General features: G+C 40.4%; 1 protein-coding gene across 3 annotated transcripts in view; it reads left to right on the top strand.

The window, feature by feature from the left end:
* The first annotated feature begins 3,850 nt into the window (after positions 1-3,850).
* The window catches only part of PCMTD1 (protein-L-isoaspartate (D-aspartate) O-methyltransferase domain containing 1), an 86,114-nt gene continuing 65,180 nt past the window's right edge, over positions 3,851-24,784 (top strand). Inside the window, exon 1 of one of the 3 annotated variants that reach the window (XM_032296056.1) lies at positions 3,851-4,117. The gene's annotated coding sequence lies outside the window, so the exon portion shown is untranslated. The remainder of the gene's footprint in view (positions 4,118-24,784) is intronic. The other 2 variants (XM_032296057.1, XM_032296055.1) reach the window with 2 other exon arrangements.

Here is a 24,784-nt window from a genome sequence, read left to right as displayed (position 1 = left end):
TGCATATGCAATTTAAAATAAAATTATGCTTTCCCAAAGTCATTTAATTCTATTATTCATCAAGTGAATACTTCAGAAATTACTGACCTTTTAATTGAAAATGAAATCTGCCTGTGCAGATTACATTCAATTAGAAACAAACTCCTGGGCTTAAGCAATCCTCCCATCTCAGCTTTTGGAATAGCTGGGACTACAGGAATGCATCACAACACTCAGCTAATTTTTAAATTATTTATAAAAATGAGGTCTCATTATGTTGCTCAGGCTAATCTTGAAAGCTTGAACTTCTGAGCTCAAATGATTCTCCCACCTCTGCTTCCTAAAGGGCTGTGACTACAGTAGTTAGTCACTGTGCCTGGAGAGAGACAATTCTCTTTCAGAGAGGAAATATTTGTTTTAGCTGGTTTTTTTTTTTTTTTTTTTTTTTTTTTTGGCAAGAGGAGGGGGATGGTGAGGTGAGGGAGGTGATGAATTAAACTGTACTGAAAATGGTACAGGGAAATCAAACTGCAGAAAAAAAACAGTTCTCTATTTAGTCAGATTTTAGTTTTGGGTTTTCCTCAGACATTACAGGCCAAATTAAGAGTTATAAGGAGGAAATCCATTCAGGCTTCACAGGCCAGACTTGGCGCTATAAAACATAATCAAGTCCCATTATACAACCGAGGAGTTAGGAAGCAACTAGAGGTTTTAAGGTAGATCTGGGCAACCTGCAGACATCTCCATTTCTGAGGCTGAAGGAAACATGCACCAATGCTGACTATCACACACGTGAAAAATGTGAGGTAGCAGAGTAAGAGTAGCTGTATGCTAAATACCATTTAGCTTCATAAACATTCATTTGTAGAATGTCTTATGCATTCAAATAACAGAGCACTTCTGATGTAACAATGCTTCTACCTATGCAGTATTCTGAAAAGAGTCTGAAATAGCTCAGTTTTACTTTAGGTATTTTCTGCTTAATAATAAAAGTGAAGCAATCTGGTATGAAGAATTATTATAGCAAGTGTTACTGCTGTTGCCAGGACCAAACTTGCTGCAACAATGTATCAAGAACTCTAGGAATAAATTGTGTGTAGGCTATCTAAATTTATCAAAGTCTAAATAAATCTCTAAATGATTCTAGATGATAATTTAAAATTTAAATTACTCATTCAACAAATACAGAGTATCAGTGTTGTAGCAGACACTGTACCAGGCCCTGGAGAGAAATACTGAGCTTACTGGGCATGTGTCCAACTTTCATGATTACAAATTAGTAGGAAGACACATATAAGAAGTGAATTATAGCCGGTGTGGCGGCTCACGTCTATAAATCTCAACATTTTGGGAGGCTGAGGCGCGCGAGGATCACTTGAGGTCAGGAGTTTGAGACCAGCCTGACCAACATGGGTAAACCCCATCTCTACTAAAAATACAAAAATTAGCAGGGCGTGGTGGTGCCCTCCTGTGATCCCAGCTACTCGGGGAGCCGAGGCAGAACTGCTTGAACCTGGCAGGTGGAGGCTGCAGTGAGCAGAGATCACACCAGTGTACTCCAGCCTGGGTGACAGAACCAGCCCCCGCCAAAAAAAAAAAAAAAAAAAAAAAGTAAAAAAGTAAAAAAGTTGGGTGCGGTGGCTCAATCCCAGGGCTTTGGGAAGCCCAGGCAGGTGGATCACGCGGTCACCCCGTCTCTACCAAAAATAGAAAAAATTACCTGGGCGTGGTGGCTTGTGCCTGTAATCCCAGCTATTCCGGAGGCTGGGGTAGGAGAACTGCTTAAACTTGGGAGGCAGAGGTTGTTGCAGTGAGCCAAGACCGCACCACTGCACTCCAGTGTGGGCGACAGAGCGAGACTTCGGTTAAAAAAAAAAAAAAAAAATTGAATTATACTGTATGTGTAAGGTATGGAGGCATAATCAGAAATGATGTGAAGGTGGAGATGGGGGAAAATTAGAGTTGATAGCTTGATTACTTGCTGTTCAACTAATCACCCACAAGACTAACACTTGGTCTTGTTTATTAACAAGGTACTCACTAGTGCTCTTATTTAAAAAATGCCCTGTGTTTAACTTTATAGTCGCAGAAGAGAAAAAAGGTCTAGAACTCTGAAAATTCCCGTAGCAGAAAGAAGAAAGTAAAGAAATAGGTGTCTTTGAAAAAATGGAGAAGAAACAAGAGAAAGGCTATAAGAATTGTTTAATGATTTCAGCTATTTCCTAACTTAGATTATCACTTGTACTTTTCTTGTTTGTTTATGGTAGGATGTTTTCATGAGCCAAAATTTCTGCTTGGACTAGCAGAAAACTAATCCTGTAAGACTGTTACATGATCCCATCACGGTTAGGAGTGCCCTGGGCCCAGGCAGAACTCCAAAGATGGAGCTAATATGTGTGGCCTGCAGCTCTGCTCCACAATGCAAATGAAGAGATTTCGAACAGTTCTGATCTCAATGTCCATTGAATAGGAACTCATACTTTAAACCTAAATAAAGTGAAGCTTTTGAGTTAAATGGCAGACCACTGCAGTAGCAAATTTGTTCTTGTTTTCAAGTTCTTATATCGTGATTTGAAGCTTTTGAACTTGCTATTATGTTCTTTCTGAACGCTTTTGCAGAAGGTTGGTCATGGTGGGAAGCAGTAACCCTAGCATAAAGGGGTTCTAATTTACCTTGGGTAACCTACAAGGGTAGCTGACACACACTTGAAAATCAAAATCGAACAGAATTCACACGATGCAACCAAATTATGCTGCAACCTGCTATTAGGGGCTGGAGGGAAAGGCACAAAATGAATGAACAACACTTCAAAAATTACAGTATTTGGAAAAGACATGTCTTCATGTACACTAAAACTAATTTAAAAAAACGCAGTTCGCTAGGAGTCTTACAAGTATGAATAGCATGTTCACTGCTTAGGAGCCTTAGTGGCAGTATTTTTTTTTTCTCTGAGACGGGGTTTCGAATTAGTCGCTCAGGTGGAGTGCAGTGGCGCGATCTCGGCTCACTGCAACCTCCGACTGACTCCCAGGTTCAAGCGATTCTCCTGCCTCAGCCTCCCAAGTAGCTGGGATTACAGGCGCGTGCCACGGTGCCCGGCTAATTGTAGTAGTATTAGTAGAGACGGGGGTTCCACCATATTGCCCAGGCTGGTCCTGAACTCCTGACCTCAGGTGATCCGCCCGCCTCGGCCTCCCACTGTTGGGATTACAGGCTTGAACCACCGCGCCCAGCCCTGTTCTCGACTTTCTATCCCTCCTCCTCAACACCCTTTCCTTCCAGCAATGGTCTTTGGGGTGGTTCACCAAGCCCGGGAAAACTTGCGTGGCCCAGCTGCGTCCATGGCTGCAGGAGGAGCGCACGCTCCCGTCCCGGGTCAGCAGGGCGCGAGGAGGCGCCTCCGCGGGGCATCCTAGGCTGGGCGCGGAGTGCGAAGTGGCCGGCAGGGCGGGACCCAGGCGGCGGGGGCGCTAACGACCGGCGCTGGGGGAAACTTCCGGACGCCACGGGGCCGCTGTCACGCGGCGCAGTCCTGAGCCCCGGCCCTCCGCGAAGCCTCTCTGGAGGCAACCACTGCGGGCTCGCCTCCAAACCCAGGAATGCATCTCCAAAATGCTCCGACACCGGAAGACCTTGCCTCCAGCGCGAAGGGGACCCTGCGGCGGCGCCCCGACCCGCCTTAGTTGTGAGACCGCTGAAAGCAGGCAGCCCCACGCCACTGCGCTCGCCGGCAGCCTAACGTGGACGGGACGCGGGGGGAAGTGGAGGCCATGCTCTCGCGGGATCTCCCCCACCGCCGTGGTCCTCTGGCCTGTCAAGCCCTCGCGTTGTTTGGGCTTGGGGGCGGAGCGAGCCAGAGGGGGCGTGGCCAGATGGGGGCGTACCCCAGCCTTGTTGACTTTGGCGTCCGGGGGGCGGCTCCCGTGTCAGCGCCTCTCTGCGCATGCCTGGCCCGTGAGGCTCCGGAGGCCGGGACCGTCTAGCTGCTCCAGTGGCTGATCCGGGCCCCGCCTCCGGTGGTGCGGCCGTGTTGTTGTTATTGTGGTGTTGGCGCGTCCGGCTGCTGCGGACCCCGCCGAGTCCTAGCGCCTGGCCTGGGCGCAGCTGCGGCGGGCCTGACCCACTGCTGCGCCGTAGGTAACGCTGCCGCCGGCGGGCTCGGGGCCGTGGGGTGTGCGGGTCCTGCATGCTGGGGCCGGGCGGGCGACGGGGATGCGCTCCGAGGCCGGTGAGCCGGGGGGTCGGCAGCCGAAAGTCGGGGGCAGGGGGACTGAAGGGCGAGCAAGTCGTGGGCAGGAGGACAGAGGGGCGGGCAGGTCCGGGGCCGGGAGACTGAGGCACTGCGGGGCAGGTTGGGGTAGGATGGGCCGGAGGCGGAGGGCTCGGCAGTCCGGGAGTCGAAAGGGACCCCGCGGAGCGTGGAGGGCGGGAGCTGGGAGCCCGAGGGAGGCCGGGGCACCGCGTCCTCGGGCCTGTCCTTCGGCGCTGACCTGGGCTTGGGGACCGGAGCCCCAACGCTGGCGTCTGGAGATGCCCGCGGGCCCCCCTGGGGCCGGTTTGGATTCGCCCAGTGACTTCTGTTGTTTTGGTTTTGGAGGAAGAGAATCCTACCTACGTAGGCTCGGGGGAGCCTCGGGGGCTGGGAGGGGACTGAGAGGGTAGAGCAGGCGCCCAGGGCTCTTTCTGCGTGTTTGAGCGTCTGCTACCGTTCGTGGGAAGTGCGGTACCCGCGTTTTGCTGGGGAGATTTCAGACACTGGCGGGGAAAGGACCCACGGGCAGAACCCGAGAGGGTAATTGTGCGAATTCCGGATTTTTTGGAACTTTTATAGTTTTGGTTTCGTGTGTCCTCTTTTTAGAATCGAGAAACCATAGCTATATTTTTAACATTACAAATCATGAGACTTTGCTACGGAGGAAAAAGTGTGGTTTTACAATAGTTACTTTTCCCCCATTGATTTTTTTAATTACGGAAGCACTACATGCTCTTTAAGAAAAATTGAAGCAGCCAAACAATGAAGAAACCTGCCCTCTTTCGCGCCCTCCCCACCATATTTCCCCTTCTTACTACCCAGGGTAGCCAGTATCCAAGTGTGGGTAGTTATTCAGGGTTTTTTTTTTTTTTTCTCTGTGCATTTATTGAGTGTGCTTTAGAAACAGAATTTGAGATCATACAGTATATCGTTTTGTTAGCCAACAATGCATCATGGATAGTCCTCCATTTTATTACACCCCTCATTCTTTTTAAAAGCATCATTACTGTGTATTTATTTCATTATTGTTAAACATGGTTGCCAAGTTTTCAGTAATAGGGTAGCTTTGAAAAGGGTTACTAGCCAATACTTTGAAGCAGTGTCGCAAAACTTTCAGAATGTCTGAGGTCAGACGAGATACTTTCGTATGAAGCAGATTGAATAATATGCTTACACATTGCTTAATGGTAGTTTTCATGAGGCTGAAGTACTTCGTAAAACACATTGCTAAATTAGTGTGGTTTTTGTTTTTTTTGGTTCATTTTTCAAAGTAAATTTTAATTCCATATGGTCAGTTGAGCACTTGTAATTCGTTTCACATGAAGTAGCTGATATGTGAAGAAGAGGTTAAGGTAGGAAAGCTAGAAAGCTAGTAGCCCTAGCCTGAGACAAGACAAAAAATAAAAGCGACAGGGATGAAATGTTTTGGTAAGTAAGCCATAGGAAGCATACTGGAAGTAGAAGGGTGATACTACACTACCCACTATGAAGTAAGACAGAAAGCTAGGAAATTCCCATTGTATACTGTATTTCTGTGTGCAGAAGAGCTGGAGGCTTTGTTGATTTAATCACTAGGATGGATTTATTAAAAAATGTACTGTGTGTTCATTTTTGGGTGCTAGCTTCAAGGGAAAGAACAACTGAGGAAGATAATCATGAACAGTAGTTTGGTTCTAAACATGCATAGCCTGAAATTTTAGGCCAAATTGTGTAGGTATTTTATTATTTGGGAACTGTGCTTGAAACGAATAAAAATATCCGTGGCATTTTAGTTATTTTTGGTAATAATATGCTCGTCTATTTCTCATAACAGGAACTTAAGTGACATTCTTCTCATTCTGTAGGGTAACAAACGGAGGCTTTGAGAGAGAGAACGGTTCAAGATCCCATTGCTTTTTGTGTATGTGTGTGTGATATAGTGCATGCTTATATTCAGGAGTGCATAATCCAAGAATCTGTGTCTTCTGCTCGTTTGCTACGTCCTGTGAATGAAAACTGCCTTACAAAACTGTTGACCTTACAGTTTTTTCTGCTTTCTTTGAAATACTTCTTACAAAATAACTACATAAATATAATCACATGCATTTAAAATAGTCTAAAAAATATAGTGTGAAACTCTAATGATATTTTCTTAGATGAGGTTTCTGGTGGCATTTTATTAAAATATTAAACTCCTTGATCTTATGCTGTTAACCAAGATGGGGAATTGTGTTACTTTAGTCACTACTGGGTGCTGTGGTAAATTTGGATATTACTGTAAATTGTAGCTCTCACAGCTGCGTATTCCTCTACAAACTCTGAGGGATAATCTCATATCAGTAAACATTTTTATGAACCTAGTTGAACTTTTTGTAAACTGATGTGCTGGAAAGAATACAAAGAGGGTCCTAAAAATGTCTAAAAATATTAAAATTTACTTATATCATTCTTGATATTTTTAGATATTTGGTAGTCTCTTAAAAATGCCTGATGACACACAATAGAGTATCATAATTTTATGGTTTATTAATCTTTTTTTTCATTTTCCACTATATGTGGCAACTATGTAGTTTAAAGAAATGTGGCGGCCGGGCTCAGTGCCTCATGCCTGCAATCTTAGCACTTTGGGAGGCCAAGGCTGAGGTCATGAGTTTGAGACCAGCCTGGCCAACATGGTGAAACCCTGTTTACTAAAAATACGAAAATTAGCCGAGTGTGGGCGTGTGCGCCTGTAATCCCAGTTATTCAGGAGGCTGAGGCAGGAGAATTGCTTGAACCCGGGAGTCAGAGGTTGTGGGGAGCTGAGATTGTGCCACAGCACTCCAGCTTGGGTGAAAGAGTGAGACTCTGTCTCAAAAAAAAAAAAGAAAGAAGGGCAAACACTAAAATTAATAAAGTATGGTCAGCTGTAATCTGTATTTGAGAAGAATCCAAAATATAGGAAAAGCTTTGACATTTTACTGGCAATTGTTAAGGATGATAATTGGGTGCATACCTAAGTGGTATATCTGCCATTGATTATCTCTTGGTCAACTTGACATTGGGTGTTGGATGTGAGTGGGTTTTATAGTTAGGTGACACAGAAGTATTTCAGCCCCCAAAGACCTTTTTAGAATATGGAAATCTAACACTGTGTATACATAGTCTCAAAAATTAATGAGCGATATTGCTGATGGGAAGAAATAGCATATTTTCGTTTAACCTGAAAATCCTTTTTGGGACATATATGCATGGATAGCCAGAAATAAATAAACTATGTCTTAATGATACAAGACATGAATCAGGGATGATTTCTAGAGTTTAAAATATTCTTGGGGTTTAAAAACTAATTTGCGTAAAACACTTCTGTGTTTTCTACTGAACACTCTTCAGTAAATTATAGTCTCTTAAAAACCTTTTATGGGCCGGGCGCGGTGGCTCACGCCTGTAATCCCAGCACTTTGGGAGGCCGAGGCGGGTGGATCACGAGGTCAAGAGATCGAGACCATCCTGGTCAACATGGTGAAACCCCGTCTCTACTAAAAATACAAAAAATCAGCTGGGCATGGTGGCACATGCCTGTAATCCCAGCTACTCAGGAGGCTGAGGCAGGAGAATTGCCTGAACCCAGGAGGCGGAGGTTGCGGTGAGCTGAGATCGTGCCATTGCACTCCAGCCTGGGCAACAAGAGCGAAACTCCGTCTCAAAAAAAAAAAAAAAAAAAACCTTTTATGATAATCATGTTAATTGACGAAATCAGGTTTATAATCTAAAGCTATAGTGATCATTGAAAGAGCTGTGGAATGTGAAATGCTGCGAAGGTCTGTCTTGGTGACTTTCACAAACTGGCACCTCCAACTCACTCTTCTTAGGGCCTTTGTTCACTTTTTTTCCTCTCACTTCCTTTAAGGATAGTTAGGTGTTGCCTTTAGGTGTTACTTTAGGTTCGGTTATTTTTAGTTTGTTCTCTCCTTGGATAATCCCACATAGATCCATGGTTTCAAATGCTCATTCCCCACAACCCCTTTGCTGAGGCTCCCAATTCTGTATCATAAGCCTTATTTTCATTCCTAATCTTCAGATTTGCCATTGTTGTTCTGCCTGATCAATTTAGTAGCTGTCATTTTGTAATTCTGAATCATTTGATTCAGAATTAACCTTTTTTTGCAAGCCTGATTCTTCTTCCTTGTTTATATTCATAACCTTAGCATTTTCAGAATCATCTAGACTCAAAATCAAAGGGTCATTCTTGGTTCTTCTCTCTCTCTTTTTCTTAGATTTTTTTTTTTTTTTTTGTCTTATTGTGGTTCCTGATTTCTCCTATCTTCTTTCAATTCTTCTAGCAGCCATATACACAGCAAGAGACATTCACCTCTTGGTTTGCCATTCATTGTGAGTACTGCCTACTAATTGTCCTAAATGTAGTCCTGATTATGTTTGCTGCCTGATGACAAGCAAACAAAACAAAACAAACCTTAAGTAAGCACTTAGGTGTTTTCATGTCAATAATGTGCCGAATCCTTTGTTCTCATGTGGTCCTTATATTAGCCCCATTCTACAGGTAAAGAAATCGGAACTTCATGATCTTAAAGGAGTTTGTAGGCAGAAGAGCTGGTATTTGAATCCCAGTCATGTTTTCTTGAAAGTCTGTGTTCTTGACCACTGTGCGTGTGCTGAGTGGCTCCTGATCCACTCTGGGAGAAAGCCGAGTTCCTCAGTGTTGCCTTTTAAAACTTCATTGACCCCAGTGCCCCTTCTTGTTTTAGTTAAACTTTAACTTACATTCTTTCTGTCCCAGAATCTGTTCCAAAAAGAATGTAAACTTCAGTTTTAGTTTGCTCTTTTGGTTTCTTGTGCATTTCCATTTCTTGGATTTTTTTTCTTTCTACCACCCCTGCCTTTAGGAGTCCTCCATGTGAAAGTCCCGTTTGTACAGCATGCACCGTATTTCCCGATGGTCCCCTGCCTCCAATCTGTGTAGTATAGTAGTAAGATCTCCTGCACATTCATACAGCTGTTTAACCTGTGATGACACTTTTTACTCTAAGTTTGTTTTGAATACTCTAACAGTTGTAACTGGATTATATCTAAGTTGTAATTGGATGTATAAGGTGCTTGAAGAACAAACTGTCTTCCTGTTCTTTGTGTCTTCCAATGGGTGCTCAGGAAATATGGATAAATAAGTATGAAAATGATCCCTGGTAAACTACCCCTTTCATTGGTATTTAAGCAGTATGTTTGATTTTCATTTCTCTCTCTGTCTCATACACACACACACACACACACATACACGCACGCACATACATACACAAATACAATAGATTGAGTTTTTAACATGTGTGTCCATAACAGAACTAAATTTCTTGTTGGTGGGCTATCATATGAATTGTTTGTTTTTAGATTATAAGATAATTATGTTGTTTATTTAAGACAAATGAGTTTTGTTTTTCTGTGTGCACGTATTTTTCTTGGTACTGTGTATAACATTTTTTAAAATTAATGATTTAACATTTGAATTATTTTCCATGCTCTTGAGTCAGACAAGTTATCTAATAATAAGCTGCAGTATTCTCAGAAACACTGTGACCTCACAGTTTCTTTTTGCTTACATAGCTGTGAAAGATGGTACAACTCTGTCTATACTTTAGTGTTGTTTTATTCCTTTTGGTGGTATCAGGAAGCTCCAGTTGGCTGAAATGCCCTCACACAGATTATACATAATTCTTACGTTGCTGAAGAGTTCATATGAAATTTCAGATTTTCTTAAAATAATCTATCCATGTTAATGGTTATCATGCAGAAGTTACAGTGTTTTCTTATATCTGCCGTTGTGCCCTGTGTTGTTTATAGTTCAGCTACCTAATAAGTAATTCTTACCTTATTAAGTAGAAAAATAATTCTGTTAAGAATTGTGATAGCTTCGTGACAGGAAGAGACATTTTCTTTTTGGAATGCTAAAATCCATGCTCTTAAAGGAATGAAACTGATCTCAAGCTAATCAGTTTGTAGTCTACCTGCCTTTAGCTTTATAAAATTAATCACAAGTATTTCTTTGAAGATACAAGTTGTAAGCAATTTTGAAATAATTCACTGACTTTAAAAATAGGTAATATAGTCACATGTTTCAGATTTTAAGTGGTAACAAAAAATACATAAACTGAAAATGTGTCTCCCTCAGCCTGCCATTTACTCTGCTGGTAAGTAGTCACTCATTTCTGGAATGTTATAACAGAAACTAACACTTTGAAGGAAGAGAAGTAAAAAGTAGGTGACCATTCCTTGTGGGAGAAGATAAAGTTTGAAAGCTGAAATGGGCGTTTTAGGTCCTTTTCTGACCTGAGGATTAGTAGGTAAGTGAATAGAGAGAACTGTGGGGTTATGTGAAGATGTTTGCTAGCATCATAGTTGATAATCGAGTTGGAAGAGTTGGGATGGTAGTGGTGATGGGTAGTAGCTACCATGACCAACTCTCCGTTCTGGGCAGAGGTCAGCTCTGCATGTTCAGTGTTTAGAAATGATACTGGTATCTGGAACTATGGCCTATGCTAGTATATTTGACAAAGGAAACCTACTCAGGATTAATTTAGATCCCTTTTCCCACACAATGTTTTATGTTGTCATTAATATTTTTATTGTAAAATTATTGTATATTCAGAGATAAGATTAAATTACTAAATCAAATGAAGTTAAACAAGCAGGTCCCTGTCATCCATGTCTGTTCCTCATGGATTCCTGGGGTAATGGTTTTTTAACAGTTTGGTACGAATCTTTTGAGACTTACGTATAAACAAAAACAATATACTTGTGCATCTTAAAAATGTCAGTCAGAATTCTGTTGAATAACAAGTAAATGGAATGAAAGGTCAAAGTCACAATCTTTAACAAGAGAAGAAGGTGATGGTAGGATACCAGGTAAATATATAGTGAATGTTCTTTGATTCCTTTAGACCTGGGGGGCTGTAAATACACACATTATTGTGTAAACTGTACTACCTATTTAGCTTCTGTAGCTGGTTTCTCAGGTTACTTCTACAGATCATTTAAGGTTTCTCCAGCTATCTATATATTTTAACGAGGGGCATATAATTTACTTTTTCTTTACTTTCCAGGCATTCTATGCTAAATTTTGGATTTGAGTGTTCTTTTTTCTTTTTTTTTGAAACATGGTCTTACTGGGTCACCCAGCCTGGAGTGCATTAGTGCAATCTCAGCCTACTGCAACCTCCACCTCCTGGTCTTGAGCGATCCTCCCACCTCAGCCTCCCCAATAGCTGGAATTACAGGCATGCACCACCACGCTTGGCTAATTTGTGTGTGTGTGTGTGTGTGTGTGTGTGTGTGTGTGTGTGTTTGTACAGACAGGGCTCTCACTATGTTGCTGAGGCTTCTCTCAAACTGTGGGCTCAAGCCTCCTCCTGCCTTGTCCTCCCAAAGTGGATTACTGGAGTGAACCACCTTGCCTGGCCTCATGTCATTTATTTTTAGGGTGGTATGTATATGCTGCCTAGGTTCATATCGTTTAGATTTATTTTTAACAGTGGTTCATTTGCACTGACCCATTTCTGAGCTCCTGTGATACTCTTTGGTCAATTATACTTTACTAGATAATTGTGAACATAATAAGTAAAAGCTCATTTATTTGATTTTGCTTTTTTCTCTGTATAATAGCAGTAGGAATTTATTGCAGAAAGACTAGAAAATATGGATAAAGAAAAGGAGAAACAGGTTAAGGGGGATGTTATCACCTGGGACTGGTATGCTTTTTAATTCTGAGAGACCTCTGTGTTAGTGAAAACACCACTAGAAATGTCCAGCTTTATAAGTCTTGCTACCATATAAGGCAGATGCATTATATAGTAAATATACCATATATATGAGAGTGCTTGCATTTTCTCCGACCTGGATGCATCTGTGCTAGGAAGTGGTGCTTTTGGTAACTGAGGTTGTGATTCGGCCTTGACTTAACATATTAGGGGATTTCTACATTTGTGCAGCTAAGCTAAGCTGTACAAGTGGGGGTTTAGCTATAGCTTATGGGAGCCACAGGTGTGCTAGTGGGCGGATCAGTCAGCGTCTCTGTCGCTGCTGCTGCTGCTGCATAAGTCGTGCAGAGGTTTTGTTCTGATGATGTGCCATTATACCTTTGTAGTCCATATTTAAAATACTGGGTCTTAAGTTGAATAGAAGGAAATACTTAGAAATGTCATAGCTCAAAAAGCAAATGCAAAGCAGTCTTTGTTTTGGAAGGATGATTTATTTTATCCCTGTTACTCCTGTAAGTCTTGGTATTCTGAATGCTCATGTTTTCTTTGTAGTCTCTTGGTGACTAGATTCGGATTTTAAATTTCCTGATCAGTCTTCATACTCAACTGTTTAAGAATAAATTTTGGAATACGTAAAGGCAGTCACTATAATTTCAGTTTCAAGGAAAAGCCTAGCAGTGATCCGTAGTGATTTAACATGCATTGTAAATCCCGTTGTGAAATAATTATTTTAAATACATCTAAACCATTTTAATGGGCTTGACTTTTTCCTGTAAATAGATAAATTTGAACCTTTATTCTTTTATGAACCACAGAAATTAGAAATGGAAAGATTGAGGCATTTTTACAATGATCTATATAAATATCTTTGTATTATAACCATTCAGGAAGTTGATTTGGCTTTAAAGGAAAGGGAGGATAATCACCATGGACTTAAAGTAGTTTAATTACCTCATTATTTATGACAAAAAGGCTTTATATAAGCTTTTTTTAAGGACCTGTTCAGTTATCACTGTCTAGTAATCACTGTTTTTTAAATTTTACACATTTTTTTCTTTTATGTATGTTTTATGGTCAGCGCAAACAATTCCATAAAATAAAAACTTACATTTTATGGTCAGTGCAAACAATTCCATAGTATCAGAGCATAATTATGTAAGTTCAAAATAGACAGTCAGTGGAAAATAATACAAGCATAAAAGTGGGTTCATTTGCACACACAGCAGCATGCATTTCAACACATATGTCCAAGGATGGTGAATGATTGTTTTTTTCTCTCGAAGACTGTGACAACATCATATACTAGGATCAGTCTGTATTCACATAAGCCAAAATTTGTTTCTAAAAATATTTTTTTCACATTTAGACTATCAAGCTATGCTTTCCAGAATTAGGCCTCTAGTTTCTAACATCTAAAAACTGATACAAAGCTGGGTACAGTGGTTCATGCTATAATCTCAACAGTTTGGGAGGCTGAGGTGGGAGGATCATTTGAGGCCAGGAGTTCAAGACCAACCTGGGCAACAAAGCAAGACCCCATCTCTATTAAAAAAAAAAAAAGTAAATTTTAAAAATAAACAAAAGCTGATATAGAAAGTGTTACAAATGTAAGTCTTCTGATTATTAAGGGTTAAAAAATAAGCATTTTCAAGAGTAATTTAACATAGCTGTTGCAAGTTTAATAATGCTGGTGCTCTTCCACCCTAACTCAAGGATGGGAGTCTCTGGTTTGGAATCTGTAGCCCAGGGCCAGGCCTCCCAACCACTCCACTTCCTTTCTCCTTCCTTCCTAGGATCTTTGTCTATTCTGGCTCCAGGCAATGCAATGTATGGGAATCCTGTTGTTTCCAAAGCCCAGAATTCAGTCCATCAGAGACCAAGGCTCAAGGGTTCTCCACACTGATGAGACTTAGGGGGCTCCTCCTCTAGCCAGCAGACCCCTGAGTACTGGCTGCCATAGTCTGCATCAGGGTGAGGACCTCTCACCTCCTTTCCCAGTAACAATTCAAAGATTTTATATATGAAGGTCAAAAACACGTCATTGCTGGGGTTCCATGCAGTGGCCGCTGTGACTGCCTCCCTGAGATGTTCTCCAGTCCTCCCTTGGAGAGTGGCCTTGGAAAGGAGCTGGTCAGCGGGGGCCCGGGGGGAACCCTGGAACTGTCAGAATGACTATTATCAAAAAGACAAGACGGCCACGCGTGGTGACTTACACTTGTAATTCCAACACTTTGGGAGGCCGAAGAGGGAGGACTACTTGAGGGCAGGAGATCAAAACCCGTCTGAGTGACATAGTAAGACACCATCTCTGTAGTCCTAGCTACTTGAGAGGCTGAGGCAGGAGGAAGATTTGAGCCCTGGAGTTAGAAGCTGCAGCAAGTCATGATCCATGCCACTGTACTTCAGCCACGCCCGCTGTCCTGATCAGAACTCTCCGTAATCACTGGTTTTATTGTATCCTAGGCAACACTTACTAAAATTAATTCACTTCACACTGATACATGTTTTTGTGTGTACACACACGCACACACACACAAGCATATGTTCTTATATAAGGTCATCTGTGGTACACAGCTCAGGAGGCACTATTTACATAGAATATAATGTTAATGGCATTCCCTGTGCTGCTTGAGGAAAACTGACACTTTCTGTGGGAATAATGCTTCCTGGCATTTTGAAGTCAGCATGAGACCCTGTTCAATTTGGTACTTTTCACATTTTTGTATAACTTTGCATCTTGTCAAAGAGGTAGGCAAGTATTGTTACTCACTTTTTATAGATGCGTGAACTGAGACTCAAAGCGACTTCAGTTTCCTCAGTCTGCTTTATTTTCTATAAAATAATACTGGACTCAGCGATGAACAGTGTTGAAGGACACAGGGTTTCATGTGAGACAGGTCCAGAGCTCAACTCCAGTTTTGCCTCCTGGTAGCTATAAAAGCTTATGGAAGTTATTTCAACTCTTTCCTTGATTTCCCATCCCTAAAAATAATGCTGTTAGAAGATTTAAATGAATTAATGTACTCAGAACACCTCAAAGCGTTACGCTGTAAGTGCTCAATTAATGGTAGTTGCACTAATAATAATAAAGGTAATATTCCGTGAGTCATACACTACTTTTCAGAGATTATGAGATCAGTTAGCACTTGATAGAAAGCGTTGGATCTAACCTAGAAGCAGTATCCATTTTAAGTAGAGGCCAGACTCGGATTGACAACCTCATGCTCTCTTACCACTATTGTAGGCAGTAAGTGAGGCATTGACAACAACAGAAGGCCTGGGGAAAGCAAGGAGGGTGCATCCCGTAGTCAAGGACAGACTGTAGAGTCACATTAGACCCAACATAGTTGTGTGTAAAATAAAGCAGATTTGAATCATCTCATCACACAGAAAAGAAACGAGAAATTACTGCAGTGAGAGAGCAAAGCAGTTCCAAATGGTGAAATACTTTTACTGTCTCTGTTGGTCTCTGAGGTGCTCCTGACATACCGTTACATAATGTTCCTCATAATGACCCAGAGCCAAAGAATGGTTGAGTTATGCTGGATAATTCACTAAGACTATAGAACTAATACACTGTATAAAGACTTTCATTAGCTTGGTTTTAATCTTTGGAACTTAAAGGAGTATTTTTCAGTTATCAGTAACATTAATTTGTCTTACTTGGTGCTAGATAAAAATTATTAAATTTGAATATGTACATTATTTTATTTGATTCTGAAAACTAAGGTAGGTCATAGAAAGGTTAATGGCCAATGGTAAAATAATGGCTATGAGTTCAGACCTTCATGAATAGATTTGATTTTGGGCCTCTTTTTCATTGTTGCCACAAAGCTTATTTGTAAAGGTGAGGGCCTGCTTGTTTCTTTTCATATCCCTTAGTGCCTTCTACTGCAGGAGCATTATGAAAATCAGGTCCTGCTCCTTTTGTTATGTAGTGTATCTTCCCAATCATGTTTTTGTGATACACAAAAGTAATTTACCTACAGGGCAATCTGTTTTTGAAGCATGTTCCCTCTTGAGGAGCATTGAAGTATCTTCCTGCATTGAAGTAATAATTTTGAATCTGCTACATATATCCTGGTGGATGCAAGGTATCCACCATCGTATACAGGGTCTTACTCATATTGAACGAACTTCTGTCAGCACTCAGAATGAATCTGTATGGTAGATTTTACTACCCTAAAAATAAAGTAAGGAATTAGGGATGAACCCTAAACAGTTTTAAACTTGAAGTTTATATTTAGGCACAGTTTATTCTAATGGAGTAAGATATTAGAAACTATGAAAACGTTTTTTTTTTGTGTGAAATTGTTCTCAAATGTTGGGACTGTGCATACTTTTTTTTTTTTTTCTAAAAAAAAAAAAAAGGGCCGGGCGCCGTGGCTCACGACTGTAATCCCAGCGCTTTGGGAGGCCGAGGCGGATGGATCACGAGGTCAAGAGACCGAGACCATCCTGGTCAAAATGGTGAAACCCCCGTCTCTACTAAAAATACAAAAAATTAGCTGGGCATGGTGGCGCGTGCCTGTAATCCCAGCTACTCAGGAGGCTGAGGCAGGAGAATTGCCTGAACCCAGGAGGCGGAAGTTGCTGTGAGCCGAGATTGCGCCATTGCACTCCAGCCTCGGTAACAAGAGTGAAACCCCGCCAAAAAAAAAAAAAAAAAAGGAAAATGATTGCATGGCTTGATAATTACTATACCAGAAGGTTGATAGTTTTATTTTTTGCGGTATTTCCAATTGATACTTAAAATTGAGTTTCAGAGTCTTCAAAATGTCTTCGTACAGTTAGTTTATACATAGTTATTGCTTCAGTTGGAGGATTTTAGATTATCTTAAGAATATAACCTTGCATTATTTACCTATAAGAGAAAATGAATTCCATGCCTGTCAAGGAATAATCAGCATATTTCTTGCTACTGATCCTTTTTGCCGTATTGTTTCTTCACTTGCATGCTGGATGGGATTTGGGAGGGGTGGATTTGGGCTGCCCATACACACATTTAAGACGGATTGTGTCTGATTTTCTATGGAACAGCATTCTTCTGAAGAGTAGGAGTCAAAGTTTGGGTAGTGTGGTAGGCAAAGAGTAGCCCCCCAAAGAGGCCGATGTTCTATTCCGTGGAACCTGTGAATATGTGACCTTATATGGCAAGAGGAAATTAAGGCTGCAGATGAATTAAAGTTGCTAATTAGTTTAAGGTAGAATGATTATCCTGGATTATCCCGATGAGCCCAGTGTAATCATAAGGGTCCTTAAAAATGGAAGGGGGAGGCTGAGCAAGAGAACCAGAGAGACAGCAGAAAAGGAATCAGCCCCATGTTTCTTGCTTTGGAGATGGAGGAAAGAAAGGGTCATGAGGCAAAAGGGAAAAAAAAAAAAAAAAAAACAGGTGAACACTAGACACTGATGCAAGGGAACAGATTTATCCCGAAGAACCTTCAGAAAGGAGCAGTCTCCCCAACACCTTGGTCTTAGTCCAGTGAGACTTGTGCCATGAGACCTGCATCAGATTTCTGACCTGCAGAACCTAATGGCTTAAAAACAAGTTTAATGATTAAACTTGTATGGTTTTAAGCCATTAGGTTTATGCTAATTTGCTGTGACAGTGGCAGAAAACTAATACAGGTAAATATACTGTGGCCATTTGATTACCTATGGAAATGATTTCTAAACAGCCTCTCCCAACAAAATATTAAGATGATGTTTATAAAACTGATAAAACTAGTGCAACTGTGTTTAAATGGGAGTGGCATTGAGCCCTGCTAGCTGAGCTTTTTTCTCATTTTTGCAGAATCTTGGTGACACCTCTGAATTTTTGGAGCTTCTTTCTTTAATGATTAAAGTAGTATACTGGGCAGATGAATCAACATGACATATAGGATGCCATTGAAATTGGGATAAGTGCAGGTATGATCATCTGGAAGTTCATTGCAGTAATCTAGCAAAAATTGAAAGGGATATTGACAAGATTTTCACTAAAGGGGATGGGAGTAATTGAAGAGTAGTTGGTCTGAAAGGTGAGGGCTGTCGTTCTAGATATTCTAAATATGAAATAGTAATGAGAACTTCCCTCCCAATGAAATTAATCTAGAAACTTATTGAATGTACTGGTAAATTTCACCTAAAGGGGATGATGATTTTGAATAAGTAGAACAGCAGAAAGGAAAGATACCTGTCCTGAAGTCTCTTCAGCAATATGTTAGAGGAAGGACAAGATTAACAGCTATTTAAATTTCAGAAAAGCAGACAGAAGTTGAGGTCCTTGTGAATTTTCTATAAGAATTCTTACCAGTGGAGGAAAGAGCCTTGTGCTTTAAGAAACTGTACATAGTCTTTGTTCTCAGTAGGAAAGAATATCCCTCTGAATTCACTCTAAGTACACAGAAATGCATTTCCACCCTAGGCTCACTAGCTGTTAAAGGAGAAATTATAGTAATGCCATTGGGTAACAGAAAATATAAAAAAATTGTTATCCTTGAAACTATTTTTGCTTTTCCAAAACACGTATACCTTCTGACCCAGCACAAACACACATGCCCGCCCCTATAGAGACATAAGACTGTCTTTCTGACAGTTACCACTCTTCTGTGGTGTTGAGTGTATTGCATTTTAGTACAGTAGCAAGGTATGTGATTTATTTGGTGTCATTTACTGTTGCTTTGTTGTAAAATTGTTTTTCTGCAGATAGCTCCTTTGTGAATTTGTATTTTTAGCCTGCCTACCCATGCCTACATGAAATTTAAGGAATTTTTCAGTGATTTTATTTTGTCATTTCCCACGTGTGTTAATAATCATGTAAGTTTATAGGAGAGAAGCAAGGGCACCAGAAAGAACATGTACTTCAGTTAGCAAGCTCTTTCCAAGTCGACTCCAGTAGATGAAGCTGCTTAGGCATCCTTCTGTCTAAAAGTTTGACTATATGATGTATTGTCCTAGGCAGGAACTTGAAGATGGCAGAATTGGTGACTGCCACCCTGAGTACTCTTAGTCACTGTTGGTCTCTAACTTCCCCTCTCTGATCAGAATGACAGCTCTCTTAACACAGAAAATGTGGTGGCACATGTTTAAAAATTTGTCAAGAAGTGAAGGTATCTCCCCCCCCCCCCCCCCACTTACTTAGAAGTTAAAAGGATGAGAGAATGTTTGTGGGATGTAGTAATTTAAGTCAAATTGAGGAGGTTGTGGATGCTTTGCCCAAGTATCAGTATCTGTTGTGTTTTACTTAATTTTATTGCTTAACTGCTGTCTTTATTTGAGTGACTTGTGAGGAATCTTTCTGGTTTTCAGGATTATATCAATCTGGGTCCAGTCAGGAAAGAGAAATCACGCAGTAATTTGAGCAGAGAATGTTTAGTGTAAAGGATTATTTACTGTAACAGAGCTAGTAGGAATTACAGAGAGTGCTACCAAATATAGAAATAGATGTAAGGAACAGCCACTACTTCTAGAACAATTCAGCACTCAAGAAAGAGGCCTATCCGGACCGAGGTCAGGTCTTGTTGGAGAGGGTACGTCAATGGCTTATTGGATGGCAGATAAGATGATGGAATTTGCCAGAAATCTACCCTCAAGTATACCGTAGAAAGATAGAAGTTCATAGAGAGGCATTTTGCCAGAGGCTGTGTTCTACGAACTGTCCAAACAAGAATGCTGGGGACAGTGTCTTTTGTCATGCCCTGCAGCATCCTGGTGCTGGGGAAGCCTGCCAAGCAGTGTACCAGGCCAGGAAGCAAAGTCCTTTCCCTTTGCAGTGTTTTCTCCAACGCTGCCTGCTGAACATTACGTATCAGTTGGGATTGAGACAGGTGTATTGAAAAGAATATTTATTTGTGCCTAATCCCTGGTGAGATCAGGGCAGCATACTACTGCTCTAGGGTTTCCTTGAAGAACAAACCTGCTACTTTATTCCTTTTTGCCGTTTAGAAACTTCTAGGTAAAATGATGGTACACTCCTTTTGACTTAGAGGCCAATTCCTGCTTTTGTGTTTGGTTTGTGGCAGTTTCCTGCTTGCCTCCTGTTCTCTCCTATTGAAATTTAAAAATGGAATTATAGCCCTAGACCAAATATTTAGGCACTGCTTGTTTTTACTACACTGACTCAGATCAGTGGCTCTGTCTACAGCTTTGAGAGGTACACTTATTTTAACAATATAAGGTTTTTGTTGTTGTTGTGATTTTACCAGCAACAGACCCAAAGAAGGCATTTTGTCTCAGAAAATGTCACATTTTATAGCTTTTATTTTAGGATGTATTGAAAGAAACTGAAGACACTAGAGCTGCAAATTCTGTCAGTATGCCCATGAATAGTAATTTTGTCTGATGAATGACAGTGAACTAGATAATTTTATTATTTCTCTTGACCTGCTTTTCACAAATATCAAGGTGCTGTATTTTGTTTGAGTTCATTGGCACAAGAATATTTATGAACTACGTCTTTGTTTTTGTGAACGCAAATGGTTTTAAAAGTTCTGGAATGAGGTTTTTAAATGTCAGCGATATAGTATGACTGATTTTTACTTGGCCTCATTTTATTGCTTTTGTCACAGTATTTCAACTGCAGAGAATTCAGATGCCAAAAAAGCCTCTCGTAACCTTATGCTAGGTAGGTCTATATATCAAGGGAATGATTTAGAAAACACACATACCTACGTTGTTGTCAGGGTGACTTTCGGAACACATCTTAAAAATCTGTTGGGCATTTGCCAACCTTTGTGTACCTCCTTATACTTACTATTTGTAAAACTGTTTAAAATATTTGCTCTTTTGTAAGATTTACTATGGTTTAATATTGCATTAATAATTCAGAAGAAAATCCATTGAATTTCTTTTCTCTCCCTGTGTTTTTGTGTGTGTCCCTCTTAGTGTCTGTCTATGCATCTATCTACATTTATCTACATTTTGCTCTCTTAATAACAATGTCACCACTTGCTAGCCTTAGGGCACTGAAGTATCAACTCTTTCACCTTTAATGGGAACTGTGGCATCTGTACTGGAGTCCTCTTTGCTACTTAATTTAAATCAGACCGTGGAAAATTACAAGTTTAAATACTTTATAATCTGATAATAATACTTTTGGTTACATAGGTTTTATTTCATCTCGCTATTATATTCCTTGTTGATTAGCTCTTATTTGAGCTCTCAAGCACTTACCTTGTCTGGTTTTTTTTTTTTTATTATTGTTTCTTAAGTATGATATTCACAACTAAATTATAAGCTTTTAAAGACTTGCATTTTTTCTCCAAAGAAATATAACACCCCAAATAGGCTGTGTTAATGTCCAGTGGAGTGTGTAGTTTGTCAGGTACATAAATGTGTGTCTTCTGTTATTTTCATGATCTTAAATAACTGAGAAACTAAGCTTAGTTACTCATTAGCAGGAGTCTTGAATGATATCTTTGTTACAGGGCAATTAAGTATCAGAAATAAACAAGTGACTGGCATATAGAGCTTTACTTTGAAGAGGCCACTGTCAAGTGGGTGGGAAGCAGAAAAACCACTTTTTGGGGAGATACATAAGCCCAGGGTGTTTGAGAGCTTTTGAAAAAAGGTAGTCATGGATTGAATGTTCATTTCCTCCCAAAAGTCAAATGTTGAAACCCTGATCCTCCCCTACCCCCTGCCCAGTGTAGCTGTACTTGAATATGGGGCTTCTGAGGAAGCAATTACCATCATAACGGTGAGGCCCTGATCCAATAATGTCACTTTAAAAAGTGATACCAGAGAGCTCCCTCATGTTTTCTTGTGTGTACAAAGAAGAGGTCATGTGAGAACACAGCAAGATGGTGACCATCTGCAAACCAGGAAGAGAGGTCTTACCAGAAAGTGACTGCTGGCACTTTGATCTTGGTCTTCTAGCTTATTTGAGAACATAAATTTGAGTTGTTTAACCTACCCAGTCTATGATATTTAATTATGACAGCCTGAACAGGCTAAGGCTTGTAAGTGTTTTGGGGTTGGGCTTAGAGATTTCTGGGAGGAGGGGACCTATTAGTGGGATCTTAATGGACAAGGAGGACTTTCTAGGTAGAGACTTAATGCATATGCAAAAACAGGGAGGCTCGAAGAAGTGTGTTGTGGTTAAGGGAACTTCAGCAAAGGCTGTGGGAGGAGAGATGGCTGGAGGTGCTCCTGAAATAGTATTCAGGGCTCAGATTAGATAATGCACTTTCGAAATGGAAAAAAATTGAGCCTAGATATGAGCAAAGTTGTGTGGCTTTGGAGTTACACCAAGGTTTGAAACCCACTCTAAATTTCTTTCTTTGTAAAATGGGTGTAATAAAACCTACCTTGAAGGTTTTTTTTGTGAGGAATAATTGAAAGATAATTCTAAAACATTTGGTTGAATGCCAGGCAACTACTAGGTGTAGTAATTATTAATTAAGGTGGACAAAATGAGATCTGTTGGGTCCCAAATAAAGGTTGAACGTACTACACTCTGCCTGCCTTTACATGCAGATACAGATGTTATCATATTTTGTAATGCTCTTGTCAAATAGGGTGACAGTCTGGCAAATTGAGGCTTTTTGTCCTATGACCTGTTTTTCTGTGGAGGATGAATCAGGACCTTTTGTTGAATTAGGGAGCCTCCTCTTGAGAGGAGGTTATAGTGGTGGAAATGAATTTGCTGGTGTGGCGGGTTGGGAGCCAGAGGTGAATAAAGACAAGTATTGCTGGGCATTGTTGAAAATCCAGTTAAGCTTGAAGAATATAAATTTGTAGTGACGCCAGTACAAGCACTGGATTTCTTTCGTAAGCAGCACTTCATAATATAAAACAGTCTATGGAGAATAGAGATGCTTGTTCCAGGATCAGAAGTTTGTAAGATGAGTGAGACAGAAAGTTAGAATGAGGAGTTTTGAGAGTAATGAAGAATCAGGAAGTGAAGCAATGTTCATGAGATGAGAGTAGGCGTTAGCCAGTTGTGGCCCATGGGCCAGACTTGGACTGCTGTCTGTGTCTGTTTTTGTGTGGTCTGTGATCTAAGAATGGTGTTTACATTCAAATGGTTGAAAGAATATTTTATGACATGAAAATGATATGACCTTCCAATTTTGGGGTCTAGAAATAAAATTTTATTGGGACACAGCCATGTTCTTTCACTTATAAGTTGTCTATAGCTATTTTTGCCCTGCAATAGCAGGGTTCAGCAGTTGGGACAGAACTATTACCCGCAAATTCTAAAATGTTTACTTTCTGGCCTTTTCAGAAACGGTTTGCTGATCCTTGAGGTAGAGTATTAGTGACCATTGACTGTAGTGGCAGAAAAAGAACAAGCAAAGTAGACATAAAATCAGGTTAGATAAAAAAGTGAGGATTCAGGTTGGACAATTGGGTGATATAAGTCCTCAGTTAAAGGTGTCGTAGGTGTTCCTTTGGAGATTGAAAAGGTTGTTGATGTACACTGAGGATGCCCATGATTATAGTATGAGTTGGAGAGCAGAGAACACTGCAGTAGAGGGGCTAGAATTCCCAGTAAAGGTGGAATAGTTGATATTTCCTAAGGATAGGAAGTGGGGGATTCTTATTTATATAAGAAAACGTAGTAAGAAATAAATACAAAACATGTTTACCTACACCTTTTTCAGTAAGTTTTTTTAAAAGCATCATTATAAATCTTAAGGCCCAAAGTTGTCTTTGTAGTTTTGTGTTTTCATTGCCACTGAGGTCAGGCATAATTTTGTATTTGCTGGTGATTTAGTAATTCTTCTGGCAAATGCCTGTTGTCTCCTCTGCCGCCTCCCCCTTTTTTTTTTATTAAAAGGAGACAGAATTTTGTTGTTGCCCAGGCCAGAGTGCAGTGGTGCTATTGTATGTAGCTCACTGTCACCTCAAACTCCTGGTCCCAAGGGATACTCCTGCCTCAACCTCCTGAGTAGCTGGGACTACAGATGCATTCCACCACCTATGCCTGGCTAATTTTTAATAACTTTTTTTTTTTTTTAAGAGGTGAGGGTCTCGCTCTGTTGCCTAGGTTGGTCTCTAACTCCTGGCCCCAAGCAGTTCTCCCAAGGCACTGGGATTGTAGGCATGAGCCACTGCACCTGACCTTCTGCCCTTTTATTAAAAAAATTAAAAATGTTTCTTTGTAAATAATTCTTATAAATTCATATATCAACCCTTTACCACATGTTGCAGTGTTTTTCCTAGTTTGTTGTTTGTATTTTGATGTTTTACTGTGTGCTTTGCCATGGAATATGTCATTCTTACCATTTTTATGTTTTGCCCATGCATTCTAATTTAGAATGTCTTCTCTACCTGAAATGAGATACATAATTGTCTCTTTTTTTCCGGTTATTTTTATTTTGCTTTGGTTGCTCAGAGCCACCTGTGTGACTGAGCTTTGAGTAGAACCTGTTGACTCATAAATTGTAAGTACTTAGTTTTCACAGTTTCATTTTCCTATTAATTTGTATTTTCCTCGACCTGATTTATATATGAATTCTTATAGCCCACCTCAAATTCTTAAATGATAGTTTGGTGGGATAATCATGAACATGGATATACTGGCTTTAGTTTTAAATTACCATTTCTTTAAAGCTTTGTTGATTTGTTAGAGTTTGTTCCTGTGACTTGGTTTTGGCTCTTACAAATTTCCTGTTACATTTCCTATTTTATTTTATTTTAGTCATGCCGCTTTTCTCCAACTTAAACTGAGATTAGCAATATGGCATTCATTCCTAAGGTAATTTTTCTTTTTTTTTTTTTCTTCAAGTGACAGGTCTAGGAGTGAGCTTTAGGAAATATATACTGTGAAGGAATTATCTTTGCTGATTGCTCAGATCTTCCTTTTTTTTTTTTTTTTTTTTTTTTTTTTTTTTTTTTTTT

Source organism: Sapajus apella, unplaced genomic scaffold, assembly GCF_009761245.1.
Source record: "Sapajus apella isolate SASKATOON/1434 unplaced genomic scaffold, GSC_monkey_1.0 scaffold35, whole genome shotgun sequence".
NCBI lineage: Eukaryota > Metazoa > Chordata > Mammalia > Primates > Cebidae > Sapajus > Sapajus apella.
This window is presented reverse-complemented; position numbering and strand designations above follow the sequence as displayed.